The sequence below is a fragment of the Passer domesticus genome, chromosome 6, assembly GCF_036417665.1.
Source record: "Passer domesticus isolate bPasDom1 chromosome 6, bPasDom1.hap1, whole genome shotgun sequence".
NCBI classification, from domain to species: domain Eukaryota; kingdom Metazoa; phylum Chordata; class Aves; order Passeriformes; family Passeridae; genus Passer; species Passer domesticus.
This window is the reverse complement of record NC_087479.1, coordinates 45,214,783-45,230,761: the sequence shown is the minus strand read 5'-3', so window position 1 is coordinate 45,230,761 and position 15,979 is coordinate 45,214,783. Positions and strand designations below refer to the sequence as shown.

The following is a 15,979-nucleotide window of genomic DNA, read 5'->3' as shown; positions in this document are numbered from 1 at the left end:
AAATGCTTTTGGCTTAGGTGCTTATCCATAGCTCTAGAGAAATACTGTGGTGAGCATCAAACACATTGCTGGCACAGACACTTCCTCTGCTGTGCTGCAGAGCTTCTGACACTGCCCGTGTCGCTGTGGTATCCCAGCGCCTCCCAGCAGGGCACTAAGTGCTGCAGCTAATATCCAATGTTCTGTTTATTCTCTCTTCCCTGAGGGAGAATCATATGCACAGCAGTACGCATTGTTTTGAGGGAACAGCTTTTAAACAGGTACAAACAGCTTCTGCTGGAAGCTGAAATCGTGTGCCCTGAATGAAAGGTGCTCGGGCACATCATGTTCAATAAAAGTTAATTTCACAGACTAGGAGCAATATCCTCCTGTCCCTTCCATTAAAACAGTCTCTTCTGCAAAGAATGGATCTTTTTGCAACAATATTCAACTGAACTAAACGCCGAATCACAGAACAGTTAGGGTTGGAAAAGACCTAAGATCATCAAGTCCAACCATTAACCCAGCACTGCCACATCTACATGTTTTTAAAATGCCTCCAGGGATGGTGACACAACCACTTCCCTGGGCATGAACTGTTCATCAACAGCTGTCCTACCATAAATGTCCTTGGAAGTTCTTACAACACACACAAGTGCTGAATTACACCATGACTGTACAACCAGATCTTTCACTGAGGCGTGTGAAGTATTTTTAAGTTCCCGAATGAGAAGAACTATCAGTTTATTATCCAATAGAGGATATCAGCCTTTGTTTCCTCTCTGTTTTGCAGATTCCCTCATTTTCATGTCACTTGCAACAAAAGCTTATACTCTCCTTGAAGTAGAAAAACTCTCCCAGTTCCTTACCAATACTCTATTTCATACTGTAATTTGGTTTCCTCACCAAGGAGGTGTACACATCTCTGTCATTACATCCAGTTCCTGAAACAGGCCTGCCTAGAGTATTTGATAAAATCTGAATGAAACTGCCTGGATAGTAATGTTATTATGAAAATGCCATATATCTAGGGAATTATACAGTAAAGTTTTCTTAATAGCTTGTGCAGAGAAAACATTTCCTCCAAAGAAATGAGCAAAACAAAATTAAACAATTCCAGTAACACTGTAACAAAGGGTTAGATTTTTCAACGCACAACTTTTGCACAGGACAAGAATGGTCTCCAGAGGTGACTGAGGGTTTTGTTGTTCTTTTTTGAGAAGTCATCAAAATCTACAACCCTTAATACTAAAAATTCTTTTCACAGACCAGTTTTGTTCTGTATTGAAAAAAAGAAAAAAACCTCAAGAACAATTAAAAACAAAAACCACAGGGAGGGCATTAATAAAACCCTAATCTGTTCTGCTCAAAAAGAGCTCTCCTCTAATTCCCCAGTGGACCTACAAAGAGCAACTGATAAAACAGTTCCTAACTCTCCACCTGTTGACGCAGCTTTCTTCTCCATGAAGAATTAAGAGTGCACACTACCAGCAGAAGAAAAAAAGTTACAAAAAAAGAGACAACAGCATCCCTGTAGTCCTAATACCACTTCAGATTTTCAACAATTAAAAGTCTTCTAAGAGACAAAGTCACATTTGAGTCCCACATGTAGGTCAGAGACAAACTGCTCTTTCTAAAATAAATTAGCAATTAAAATTTAGAGATTTGATATAACTTCACAAAAAGAAGTTTCCAAAGAAGCACATCTGCCATCTCTGCTATGCTGGTGGCCTGAGATGCTGTGAGTGCTAGAAGCACTGTCAGCACAGGAACCTAGAGGTCCTGGAGGTCCAGAGTTCAGCCCCCAAGCTGTTAAATCCAAAGTCACTGAGCAAGTTCCAGTGACAAGCAGATGTTTTAAACTGTAGGGGTTCAGCATGAATAACCATTTGATTTCCATGGATGAAAAAACAAGTCCAAGGTACATAACGTGCTTATCACAGTGGTCTTCTCTAGAACAAGCACCTCCAAATCTCAGCTGAGGATTTTTCTTGAAAATTGTGGCAGGTGAAAGTGTCAGCCAACACAAACAGGACAATGGAAAGGATGAAGATATGCAAGGAGAAAAGATTCTGCTTAGATTTTGATGAGTACACTATAGGAATGGGATGGAAGTAACTCAGAAACACTACAAGCAAACAGAACAATTCCCAGGGGAAACATCTATCTCAAGTTAAAATTCTTCTACTGTACTCACTTTGGATTGTCTATCTGTCCTGTCTACCACAGAGCCAGGCTGATTTCAGAAATGCTTAACATGCAAAGAAGTAATATCCCTACATAAATAATAGAAATACTTTTCTTGCAAGAAATATTCAAAATCCCAAACATCTGCAAAATGCTAGCACGGATTTACACATATCTTTTAGCTCTGATGGCACGACAATCCACTTTGAATTGGCTCCCATGGTAACCGCAACATTAAGGTCCCCTGAGAGTCATCTCACACAAACACACATACACAGAGGATTGGAAGGGCTCTGTGCAGAAACAGAACTTATCCAGTGCAAGGAGTTTCTCCACAGCACCTGCTTTCCAGCTAACAGGACTCAGAAAGACACCCTTTCTCTCCCTTAGGAAAGAGATGATGTGAGATCTGAATTCCTAAGACTGGAGCAAGCACCTCTCTTTAGAAACCAATTTGTGCTCCCCTCTTCACTCACACCCTGATCTTGCCTGTGACACATGTACTTAAATCATTTCACTCAGCAGCATTTTGCTCTCCCATAAGACCCAGCCTTGTAATCTTTCTAGTTGGGTTGATGGAAGCCCAAGGAAGCCAGGAAACAAAGCTCTGAGTCAGCCAGAGAGTTAGCTGCTCCAGGGAGACTCCAGGGAGATTCCACGGTGTGGTCAGGCCAACACCTGCAAACAAGTCCATGTCTTACTCCACTCCACCTGGCAGCATCTGCATTTCATGCAGGACTCGGTCTAATCAGAACTCAGAGGTTCCCAAGAAAGGGAGTTGATTTGAAAACAAAACAACACACCAAAGTTATGCTGTCAGTACCTTTCTGACCTCTAGTTTGCTGTGGTATACAAATAATGACAGGCATCATAGATTTCTCATGGGAAAAGATCTCTTTGCATAAGGTACAGCAATCATCCTTTTCTTGGGATATCCCTTAAAAATTTAGGTAAACAGTCCTAAAAGAGACACTTTCACAACGACAGGCACAATTCCATCATCATCTCTCCTCTCCAGCCTGCTACAATTTATTAAGTGTCATAACTTGCAAACTCAGCCTCTAGCAAAACAGAAGGAGGCAGGTAAGTAGTTTGAGCGAGACCTATAGTAATGAGAAGGAAGTGTTTTTCAAGAGAAATTCCAGAAAGTGGTGGTTCACTTTTTGCCCCCAGAGAGGTTGTGTCTCTTGGCAAATCAAACCCTTTTGTTCATCTTCCAAATGTATTTTGGCCAAGCTTCCAACTTCTAAATAAGAGGCAGGAAATAGCAAATTAATTATAGTATCATTAATACAACAGTAGCCTAATACAGCTTTTGTTTAAGGTTTCTGTTGAAAATAAGGGGTTTTCTAAAGTTATATCTTACAGAATATTTATATAACTTCAATTACTTGTAGATAACAAGTACTGCATGCTATATACTGGGAATAACTATAAACACTACTCTTCCTTTGGGAAAGTATCTTTAAGTCGATGAGCCAGAGATACTTGCGCCAGCAACAGGTATTTTTGATTCAGCTTCTCAAAAGTGAGAAACAGAAGAGAATTTAAAATTCCTGCCCATTTGGCAGAGCACATAGCTCTTTCTGCCTTCCGTTCTCTCGGAGACACGACATGGTAATTGACAATGTGAAATCAAGTCCTAAACATATCTGCTATTTTACATCTGGTTCCTGTTATTTTAACCTCAGAAGCAAACCAAAAAAAAGAAAAATTCCTATTACCGCTGATTGCTTATACTTCCCTAAAATTCTCTTCCTTTGTTCTATCAGCCAGGTTATTTAGAGGATATTACCCTAATCCAACAAAGAACTTAAGAATATGAATATTTTCAGTGAAGGCAAAGGCTTTAATGGATCAAGATGCTTTATTTATTAGATTTCATCAGCTCTTGCTTCATATTCTAACTACTCCACTGAAATACCTTACAGTTTCATATTATTCTGTCTGCTGTATTAGTGGTAAGTCAGGTACGGAGCACGTAGGCTGCACTTGGGAATTCACATCTACCTTCCTAGGGACAGCTTTTCGTACATCCACCACCAGATTCTTCTTCCTCTCAACTTTTACCACACCAGGCCAGCTGCCGCCCCAGAACAAGCGGTCAGAGTGCACACCCAACACACCCAACATCCTGTCAGCCTGGGGGACAACCAGAAAATGAACAGGATGACAGTTCTATAGAAAACAGCCAGTCAGCTGTCACTCCTTGACTTCAGCACAGACTGCCCAAAGCTAAACCACTGTGGATATTCTCAGTTCAGTCAAAGAAAGAACAGAGACAATTTCTCCCAGGCTGAGCCTGGAAATCTTAGAGGAAAAGAATTAAAACAATTATTAAACCACCATCAGATAAGACAAGATGGGAGCAGGCTCTCCTCAGGTACAGCACTGCAGCCCTACTCCCTGCACTGGGCTGTGCAACTCTGCATGGCCACATACTCAGTCAGTGCAGCTACACAGCAAGACCTGCCAGCCAGTTAATGAGCTTGCAAGGCCATGTTAGTCACTGCAATAAGCACTGGTCAACAAAAATCACACCACTTCATTTGTCATCTCTTATGTTGCTTGGTAAATCACAAGAATTAGGAACCAACAGCATCAGCATTGCAATACTCAAGAATTCAGGAGAAATGCATAGTTAAGACAGAAGGGTTGTTCCTGAATCACTGCTTTCTTGCTGTGTTTGACACCAGCTGTCAGTAATTCCACAGAACTTGCTCTGTTCTACTCTTGCACCATCCCATACCAGTCACCCAGCAAGCAGCCCGGGAAACATCACCTCTGAAACACAAGAGGGCAGGGGAAGAGGTACCACAAACTGCCCTGGCACCTTCTTTCTCAAGGTCATATTGCAATACCTCCACAGCAGCTTTTGCTTGTCAATCTCCTCTACCTATGTAAACAAAAGCACTACCTTTGTTTATTTCCTTGACACTCACAGACAATCTCAAAGCTAAGAGAAGCAACCTTCATTTGGGAAGTCCCTGCAGACAATCCTATGGGAAAGACACCGTAACTAGGATGAGACAGCTCCTACCATCTCCTCCTAAGAGGCACATTCTATTCAAGACATGGCTGTGGCATGTTTCAGGCACCAGTGCAAGCCACCATCGTCCAAAGCACAGACCCTTCCTTCCTTTCCTGCACCTCACTCCTGCTTTCCCACAAACACTCCCTCGTGAGGCTGCTCATGTGCTCCTGTTTTGTTAAAATCAGCACCTTCCCCGGAACAGAACTCCCCAGAAAAGGGCCTAAAGAAAGAGTCTGCAATTAGCAGGAGTGGGGAAATACACATCTGCCCCATGGAAAACCTGAAGAGGAACTGCAAGTCCGTAAGTCAGCAGCAACACACAGCCATCCCCCAAAGTTAACATCTGCCTCTTCTCAAAGTACTCAGGTTCCCCTATTACATTTTCCTTTACAAAATTGTACAAAGGATCTTATTTTCTCACAATCAAAAGAAAAATGAGCCCGGAAATTGAGGAAATATAATGGTGGAAAAAGATTTCAATGAGTATCTTTGGACAACTGATACAGAATTCTTGTATTGATGGTGGAGTGACAAAGTCCCAAAATAGATCAGTGCTCTTCAGAAAGCAGAAAGGCAACATGTACTCTCTTTATTCCATTTTGTTCACTTAATCCTAAACAAGAGCAGGTGCTTTAGGTGAACAAGATATTTTTCAAGCATTTCCTAAAGTAATAACAATAAAACATCAGATAAGGAAAAAATTTTACATTAAATGGGTGGAAAAAAGCAAAAACTCAAGCAACAGCCAGGACTTCCCAGCAAAAAAGATTAATGTATGTAAGCGTGGTGGTGAGAGGAAGATCAAGAAATGGGATGGCACATACCGCAAAGAAGAAAAACTATTGCATATTTAACAGAGTACAAGATTTTTCTTGAAAGCCTATCAGGTTATGAAAGCCTGACCATCTTCCTTCCCTCCCTCCACGACCATTCCCCTCTGTGATGCAAGAGAGAACATGGGGGAGGGCAGACTACAACAGCCCACTGTCTCCTAGCAAGGCTGCATTTCCCTTTCCAGGACTCTATCCCAACTCCACAGTAAAGTACCCTGCAGTGTATTAGCCTTCCCTCATCCCAAAACACCAAATCCAAACCACAATTCCACATTTCACCAAAGCAAACGATGACCAAGTCTGTACTGCCACATGTCCCATGAAGCTTGCAAGGGAGGCAGACCAGTCTGTACAAGCAAACATGAATCCTGCAATTCCTGAACTGTTGGACTGGCCTCAGCATTGGACTACACATGTTGCCTGTTGTCCCATGGCCAGACAAGCCAGTGGTCTGGAAAAAAAAAAAAAAAACACAAGAAAGTAGTGGCTGACTTCCATGAAAATCAGAGAACATTGTTTATCACAAGGCAAGAGGGAGAACTTTATTCCAGGCAGTGCAAGAGTCATCACCACTCACCAAACGAGGTTACAAGCTTCCTCAATTAAAGCACACAGACTGATCCTGCCATGAACTTTGAATAAGAAAATGTTTTCCCCCCTTTTATGGCAGATCACAATCAAAAATTACTCATCTTTACCACTGCAGCAAGAAAACACAGTTAAAATGCTGACAAAAATGTTGCTATAGAGTTTCAACTGCAGCCTCAGACCTCTTCCCTATAGCCCAGGCTGTATTTTTAAAAAAGGAAGAAGAGGAGGGGGAAAATAGCAATACCATACGCTCACAAAACCTGTTCACAAGGAGAGTCAAACTTTGAGTCTCTCATGTCCAAAACATACAAGAACACTGACACCTGTTAGATTTTCTGTGCTGTCACCACTGCAGTAAGGTCAGCTCTTTCACCAAGCTAAAGGATACCAGGAGGTAACTTGAGTGAAAAGATGGGACCCCCAGCTTCTGATAAATTTGATTAAAATTGGCTGACAGAGTCAAACTTTACCAGCATGTGGTAACTGCATATACCCAACAACCTCACAAAAAGCATGATCACGGAAGCTCATTTTTTTAAGAGTAGTTTCTTAAGGAAATAGGTGAGGGAAAGGCATTTTCACTGGCACTCCAAGCAAAAACAGTTTAATCTGGCACCCTTCACAATTACTCAATTAGCTTCCAATTCAAGAACAGAAAAGAACAAATTAATTGACCATCAATGTCTTAGAACAAGCCTGGTACTGTGCCATCAAATGGAAATGAGGGGAATTAGGCTACAAACAGCCTTGGTGCAGGCATCTAAAGCTGCCCTCTGCCAAAACTTCCCCCATGGGACACCTTTGGTTCTCATCAAAAGAGCCAACACAGTAATTGCAAGACAGAGTAGATTTGAATGCATGTACCAAGAGAATTTCCAGCAGTCAAAATACACATGCAAAACCAGTGAGCCAACACAGTCACACGCACAGATCAGACTGCCAGGGGGTCTGGCCTACACAAACATCAACCAAAGCACAAATCAGTACTGTGACAGGTTAAACAAAAGAGGATGGACAAAAGCCACAAGAACACTGCATCTGGAAATTCATCTTTCCACAGGAGGTTAGTCAGAATGAGTGAGCGAACGCGTTCACTTCTGTGAGTACAATATAATATTCCCCAGTGGTTTAATCATTAGAGCAAGAACCCAAGCCTTTAAATATACATCTGCATAAGAAGCTGAACACTTCAGAGAGCAAAATTAACTTGGAGGTTAGCTTCCATTCCAAAAGAATTGTATTAGATAATTACCTACAGAAGTCAAAATCAGGCCAACATTTAAGGGTCACAAGGGGAATAATATGGTGATTGCTAAGGAAGAAAGCAAACAATGGCTAGGTGCTCATATTTGTTGGAGTCATACACATGGTGGTATTCATAATGATACTAATTTTGAGTTCTGCTTTATAAGGCATATTCCTAAAAGTAACTTATTTTCTAATTATGAGCTCCAGTGATCATGCACATTAAACAATGAAAACAAACGGCAGTAGATAGGAATGCTGTGACAGTCCCATTATCTCTCAAGCAATGCATGAGGATAAGCTCTTAGCCATCCTCACAGGCAAAATTCACTTGAAATGTCACTTCTAGAAAAATTCCTACAGCTGTCATTTTACACTCTCTCCATCCATACCAGAAGGCAGCAATTAGACACAACTGAACTTAAGATAAAAATTCTAATTTACCAAGGATATTTATAGTTTAGAAATTGAGTCCTTAAAAAGTCTTGCTATCTTTTTAAATCAAAAACCCACAACAAACACAGACAAAAGTGATTGGGAAATGACTGGAATTTTTTCCTTCATGATGCTGAACTTCTCAGGGACTCCCTGCTCTCCTTTAAAATGCAGGAAAAGCAAGGACTTGATCTTCTAGCTTACATGTTCATCAGCACACGAGGTATTGCTGTTATCCCACAGAGCACTTAATGCTTCTAACAGTCCTTCATTACCTCCCCAGGAGCTTTCATTGGCAAACACAGCAGCACTGCAGTGCTCGGATGAAAGCTTTGAGAAATATCTTCTAGATGTCACCTCTGGGTTCAGCTAAGTCCACAAACAAAAGCAGAAGCTTGATGCTCAAGAGCAGCAATACACAGCTCCTTAGACAGTGTGTTATTTCCTATTTTGTCTAGATGCATTAAGCAAGAACAAGAGACACACCGTAGTTTCCACAGACTCAGAGCTTTAGCCTTGCAACAGGGGAATTTCAAAACCAAACTATATTATTGAGAGCAAGAAAACACCACCTGATTTAGAAGCAGCAGGAAAGGAATGGATGTGCAGCCTATGGTGAAGCTACAACACCACCTTGTAAGAGAAGTCCCCTTGTAAGGAGCTAGGCTGAGGCTGTTCAGCAGGGAGAAGGGAAGGCTGTGTGGAGACCTCACTCCAACCTTCCAGTATCTGAAGGGGGCCTACAGGGAAGCCAGAGAAGGACCCTCTGTCAAGAGCTGTAGTGACAGGACACAAAGTAATGGATACAAACTGAAAGGGGGAATTTAGCATAGCTATCAGGAAGAAATCCTTTACCATAGGGATGGTGAGGCACTGGAACAGGTTGCCCAGAGAAAGAATGAATGCCCCAACCCTGGCAGTGTTCAAAGCCAAGCTGGATGGAGCTCTGAGCAACCTGGTCTAGTGGGAGGTGTTCCTGCCCATGGCAGTGGCAGGTTGGAGTAGATGATCTTTAAGGTCCATTCCAGCCCTAACATTCTGTGACTCAGAAATCCATGTTACATAAAGGTTTTGTGCCTCTTGCATTATTGCCCTCACAGCATAACAAGTTCTATCTGATTCCAGACAGATATCAAGCCTACAAACAGAACAAAAGCCCAGAAGTCCCCAGAGAAGACAAACCATATTGTTCCATAAGTGGCATAACCCATAGGTATTCCTTAATGTGGCTTTTAGCTTAAATGTGCAGTACCTTTCACAATCCCATCAACGCAGGGCTGAAACAAAAAATAAAAGTGCCATAAGACTGCTCAGAGAAATCACTTGGACTTCTCCCAGGACAGACACCAGGACAATATCTGCAAGACATTCAATCTATCCCATGCACTGTAAGCAAGAGACTTGCACTGAGAGCAGGGCAGCTCATTTGAATTAGGGAAGCAGGACTGTTCAGTTACCCCTCAATATCCTAAGTATTCCAGGGATTGCACAGAATAGATGTTCAAGGACAATAACATGTGATGAAAGAACATTCACAGACAAGGCTGGAACTCTTTTTGCATTCTATGCATTGTTCCATTTTCTTGTCAGGGGTAAAAGGATGCAAGCTGGCCCTCACCTTACTCTGAATTCCTGAATAGAGACACAAATAGCAGAATACATATATACGCTAAAAATCCACATCCTGATGCTGATTCATACTGAAGCTAGGACAGACAATGACACGTTCTATATAAAACACTTTAAAAGTTTTGAATGAGACATCCAATTCACATTTCTTTTAATAAAAATAGATCTGCTTTATCCACAATTCTAAATTCCTGGAGCTCGTAAGAAATGCAAATTCACAGAAAAAAATGTATTATTCACTTTCAGAGTGTGAATGAAGATATTTGCATAGAATCACAATCAAAGAATGGGTAAAGGTTGGAAGGTACCACAGTGAATAATTTAGTCCAACGTCCCTGCTGAACCAGCTGTGCCCTAGAGCACATGGCATAGGATTGTATCCAGACAGTTCTTGAGTATCTCTAGTTAGGGAGACTCTACAACCTCTCTAGGCAACCTCTTTCAATGCAGTCAATCATACAGTAAAGTTCTTCCTCATGTTCAGTTGAAAATTTCTGTGCATCAGCTTCTGCCTGTTGCTGTATGACCTGTTGGTTGGCACCACTGAGAAGGGCCTGGCTCCATCCTCCAGACCCTGCCTTCAGGTACTAATAAAGCACTGAGGAGGTCTCCTCTCACTCATCTGTTCTTAGGGATGAACAGCCCCAGCTCCCTCAGCCTTTCCTAAGAGATGGTGCACTCTCACAGTCATCTTTGATGCCTTCCTCTGGATCCATTCCAGGAGTTCCATGTCTCTCGTATACTGAGGAGCCCAGAACCAGACACAGCACTGCAGATGTGCCTCACCAGGGGCAGGATCACAATCAGAATAGAACAAAGGGGCAGGAGCACCTCCCTCGACCTGCTGGCAATGCTCTTCTAATGCACCCCAAGGTACCATTGGTCTTCTTGGTCATAAGGGCACTGCTGGTCATGAACAGCTTGTTGTCCACCAGAACCTCCAGGTCCTTGTCTACCGACCTGCTTGTCCACCAGCCTGTGCTGCTGCAGGGGATTATTCCTCTCACATGCAGGACCCTGCACCTGCCTTTGTTGAATTTCAGAAGGTCCCTGTCAGTGTCCTTCTGAAGGGCTGCACCATCCCCGTTTTGTGTCTGCAGGGAACTTGCTGAGGAAGCTCTTCTACCCCTTCATCAAGTCATTGGTGAATCAAGTTAAACAATACTGAACCAAATATTGACCCTTGGGGGACATCACAAGTGACAGGGCTCCAACAAGACCCTGTGCTGCTGATCATGACTCTCTGGGATCTGCTGTTCAGCCAGTTTTCAACCCACCTCACTGTCCACTCATCCAGGCCACAACTACTGAGTTTGTCTCCCACAACACTCTCCTAAACAGTGCTGAAAGCCTTGCTGAAGTCAATGCAGACAGTACCCACAGCCCTCCCCTCATCCATCCAGGTAGTTGTTTCATTCTAAAAGGCAATCAGGTTGGATAAGCATGATTTAGGCTAAGTGAATCCATGCTGTCTGCTCCTGATCACGTTCTTGCCATCCATGTGGACAGCAATGGCTTCCAGAATGAGGGGCTCCACCTTTCCAGGGACTGAGCTAAGGCTGACTGGCCAGTAGCTCCATGGGTCCTCCATGCCCTTTCTGAAGGCTGGGCATGACATTGGTTTCTCGCAGTCCTCACAGACCTTTCCTGACCTCCACAACCTTTCAAGGATGATCATGAGCAGCCTGGCCATGGTATCCTCCGACTCTCTCAGCACTCATGGATGCATCCCACCAGGGCCCATGGAATTGTGAATGTCAAGTTTGCCTAGCTGCTCTCCAACCCAACCCTCCTTGACCAAAGGAAAGTGTTCCTTCCAGCATTCCCTTAACTCTGGTCTCTGGGTCAGAGGTTCCTGAGGGCTGATCTTGTCAGTGAAGACTGATACAAAGGAAGTGTTCAGTATCTCTGCCTTCCCTGTGTCCTCTGCAAGCAGGGTCCCTCCTCCACTTAGTAACAGGCCCACATTATCCTTAGTTTTTCTCATTACTGATGTATTTGAAGAAGCTCTTCTTGTTGTCCTTGACATTCTTGGCCAAATTTAATTCCAAATGGACCTTGGCCTTCCTTGTCTCATTTCTACTTACTCTGACAACCTCTCTATATTAATTCCAAGTGGCATGACCCTGCTTCCATCTCCTGTGTATTTCCTGCTTGCGCTTGAGTAATGACTATTCTTTTTTTCATACAAGTTTCTTGCACCCTTTGCCTGATTTTTTGCTTATCAGAATGCATTCCTCAAGGAAACAATCCTTGAATATTAACAAACTCTCTTGGTTTGTGAGAAGCAGGGTCTCTCTTTAAAGCACAGATTCAGAAACACCTATTAATTACTTAAAAATAACTATTCTAGGAAGTATTTTTATTGCATTCAATTACCAGGCATTAGACTAACTTGGAAGCAAGTTCAACTACTGCCAATCACACGAAAAATTAACCACATCTACTCATTACACAACAGCATTGACTGACATCATGCATCAAGTGAAATACTTTGACACTCCCAACATATAAAAATTTCTTTTCCTATGTGAGCACACAAGTGTAGCCTAGCAACAGCCAGAGCCAGCACCCTCTTTCACATGCACCTGACCCCAATAAAGCACATATTTTGTCCCAAGCCCTAACAGGATTTTTTGGCAGAGAGTAGTAGAAGAACAGCATAACCTAGAAAACTATGAACTAGACACAAATATGAACACATTAAAAGATTTTGCAATTTTGGTTTTCAATGTAATCTTCTCTGGTTGCTCAGTGTATATAATCAAAACCCTGTTTAGCTCCAGGAACATCTTCATTGCAAGTCCAGGAATATGATCCTGCTTTTTGTTTTACTTCCTCCACTCGGGATCCTGAGCTCCATCTCATAGCCACTGCTATGGCAGACCAAGGCTGCACTCAGCTTCCACATCCTCAACCTTCCTTGTTTTTAGGTACATATGGAAGCAGAATGCACGAATCCACTTTTGCTCCACACACTGCTTGTTCACAGTGTCATCCCAGCCCCCATGAGCACCACCAACCTTACACAAATTATTCCCATCAGCCAGAAAGAGAAGTAAGCTGTCTAGGAACAAACCTGTAAAGCAAAGAAGCTGCTCCCAAGGACCCCATGATCCACATCATTCACAGTTTGGGATGCAGCACTTGGACCAGACTAGTGCCATATGTCCTCCTGGAACACAGCTTCCAGTTTAGCTCTATCCAAAAATGAATCAAATACTCTGAATCTACTCCATTATTCAAATACAATAAGGTGGGATAACCAGAAGAATTAGCTTCAAAAAACATACTCATAATGCAATTTCCCTGTCCAACATCAGTGCACACACAGCAGCCCATAGGAATTCACACTGCATTTATTACAAAGGGCCAGTACTACATACGTGGGAGGCGCAAGATGCTCTGCATTAAACAACTCAAGCCAACCTGAACCCAAAGAAATCTCGCCTCAATTTCCATAATGCAGGTACCTGCTCAAAACCCCCAACACACAAAAGGTTTGGTATCACTTCCAAAATGCTTGTTTAAAAGTGACTGAATGAAGTTATACCAAGTAGTATATTTTAACTGTTTCACGCAAGTGGAATCTGAATTATTTTTATTTTTATGATGCAGAAGTACTTATTTTTGCAACACATTTAGGGGACAAATTCAGGTTGGAAATAAGCAGGCACAGTAAGTGGAAGTCAGGCTGAATAAAGATAAATCTTTGGCCACCAGTCCACTCTTATTTGCAGAACTAGGCAACATTTTGGCTAATTTACTAATTTATTTTATAGTAATGTAAAGTGCCCTGTCCTCCAGACAGATACGTTGCTTGGGTTCTTTACAGGAAATGCTGCCAAAAAAGGCTTTAAGGCAAATGCTAGTGCATTCTGTGTGCACTCTGACTAGACAAAAAAATGAACATTAATAAACACTTTCCTACCCAAAGCTTAAGGTTAATAGCATACAGTATATATACATGTCGGTTTGTGAGCAGGTTTTTGCTCACGCCTATAACATTGGGTTATTAACTGAAAATCAGGTTCTTATTTCCATGTTTAAAGTTCACGTTTTCAAGAGCCGTCACTGTTTACAGGACAGACTTTGCACAACAGATAGATCCAGCATACAGAGTGTTTCTTAAGTTGCACACTTGAATAAAAACATCTGTCTATTAAAGCCTAAAAGTCTCAGTCTGGTGGGTTGATACCAGGCGCCCACCAAGTTACCCCATCACTTCCTCCTCAACAGGACTCAGGGAGAAGAAAAGAAGATTTTAAAAAATTATGGGTAATAAAGGCAGCTTAATAAAGCAAAACCAATGGCTGTGCATGGAAGCAAAGGAAAATAAAAGTTATTTTCCTCCTTCACATTAGCAGGAAATGTTCAGCCACTTCCCAGGAAGCAGGGCTCCAACATATGTAGAGGTTTCTCCAGAAGACAATTGTTATAGTAACAAATGCCATCCTGCTTCTCCTTTCTCTTAGCTTTTATTGCTGAGCAGACATCACATGGGCTGGAATATCCCTTTGGCCAGTTTGGGACAGCTGGTTCTGGCTGGTCCATCCTGGAGCCAGCTGGCATTGGCCCTGTTGGACATGGAGGAACCTTCTGGCAGCATCTCACAGAAGTCATCCCTATAGCCTCCCACCAGTAGCCAAACCATAAACTCAGTACATTCCAAAGAAAAGCAAGTGGTTGGTTTTATGCAGATATTTTCAGATGAGGAAAATAAGAATGACTAAAAAACCTCACCTAATAAGTATAGTTCTGTTTACTCAGAAGTCAAACCTCTCCTATTTCTGTATACAAACATATCTTTGAGAGGCAGTGGGAAATCCCAATTGCAGGTGTAATGAAGGAGCTTCTGTTCCTTATGACTTGTGCCAGCTGCTCCAAATACCCTGATCCAGTGCCTTGAGGAACAGTCAGTAAACCTACATAGATTAAGAAATTAGTTGGTACTTTACAAAATAAATGGTTGCAGGCCAAAAGGGCAAGAAAAATCCTTGGTCTTCCTCATCCTACTCTTTTCTGCTTTTCCCTGGCATAAGGAAAATAGAAGCCAGCTGCATTAATGGTCGCTCTGTATGGGAATTCAATACTGAAACACGTTTTTTAAAAACAGTCAAATCTGCAGCCTGGGGCAATTTTGGAAACCTAAGCTAGTCATTTGTAAGCCTACCTCCTCCAGACTTTATGTCAATCCACAAGCATCAGGAAGAGAATCCCAGCTTCTACTAGGAACCTCAGGTCATAAAGATTTTCATTCATTTACTTGCATACCCAAGTTGTAAAATTCCCCAGCTGAAAATGCCACAACATAATAGTTATTTCCTGAGAGCCCAGCTAAAATATATAACACATAAAAAAATTTAAAAACCAGCAAGCCAGCAAAGACTGCCACACAAGACTATGTGCCTTTTAGAAACTGGGAAGCTGGATTAAGCACTCAGGAGACATGGATTCCATTCCCAGCTCCAGGTATGCTAGAGACAGTCCCTGCCAATCTTCTTCCATTCAGAGGACATATTCCCCAGACGAAGAGCTTTCTTTTCTTGTGCGGTGCCTCAACGTTTACGGGGTCTCTGATAACCAACAGAGCAAGGACTATTTCCCTCCTTTCCATACCTGCAGCAGGAATAGGCTGACAAAACCGCAAGCCATCAGTAACCGTAAATAAGAGAGAAAAATACATAATGGAGGCAAATTACATTTGGAAGAAAACATTGAAGGGAAAGGAACAAAGCAGCACTCTTTCATCAGCCGAGACGTCACTTAGTCATGATCTGGAGTGTTCACACCTGCGCCGCTCTGTCACAAACTCCCACAGCTCCGAACCGCGCCGCAGCAGCAGCAGCGCCCCGACACCTCTCCTTCTGCCAAGCCTAAGCAGTGCAACGGGAGCGTTTTGTCATTCAAGTTCCCACTTAGTTAATCGCTGTGACACCTTCAAATCTCTGCAGTGTATTTCACACAGAATGCCTGCGCGAAGCAAAGCAGCCCCAGCAGCCCAGCGCAAGCTCCTGAGCTGCTGCCCATGTGGCCAGTCCTGCCC

General features: G+C 42.5%; 1 protein-coding gene across 18 annotated transcripts in view; it reads right to left on the bottom strand.

The window, feature by feature from the left end:
• The window catches only part of TSPAN4 (tetraspanin 4), a 414,093-nt gene that overhangs the window by 379,324 nt on the left and 18,790 nt on the right, over positions 1 to 15,979 (bottom strand). Inside the window, exon 1 of one of the 18 annotated variants that reach the window (XR_010364871.1) lies at positions 6,313 to 6,462. The exons of the other annotated variants lie outside the window; for them this stretch is intronic. The gene's annotated coding sequence lies outside the window, so the exon portion shown is untranslated. Of the gene's footprint in view, positions 1 to 6,312; positions 6,463 to 15,979 lie in introns of those variants that run through there. 18 annotated transcript variants of the gene reach the window in all.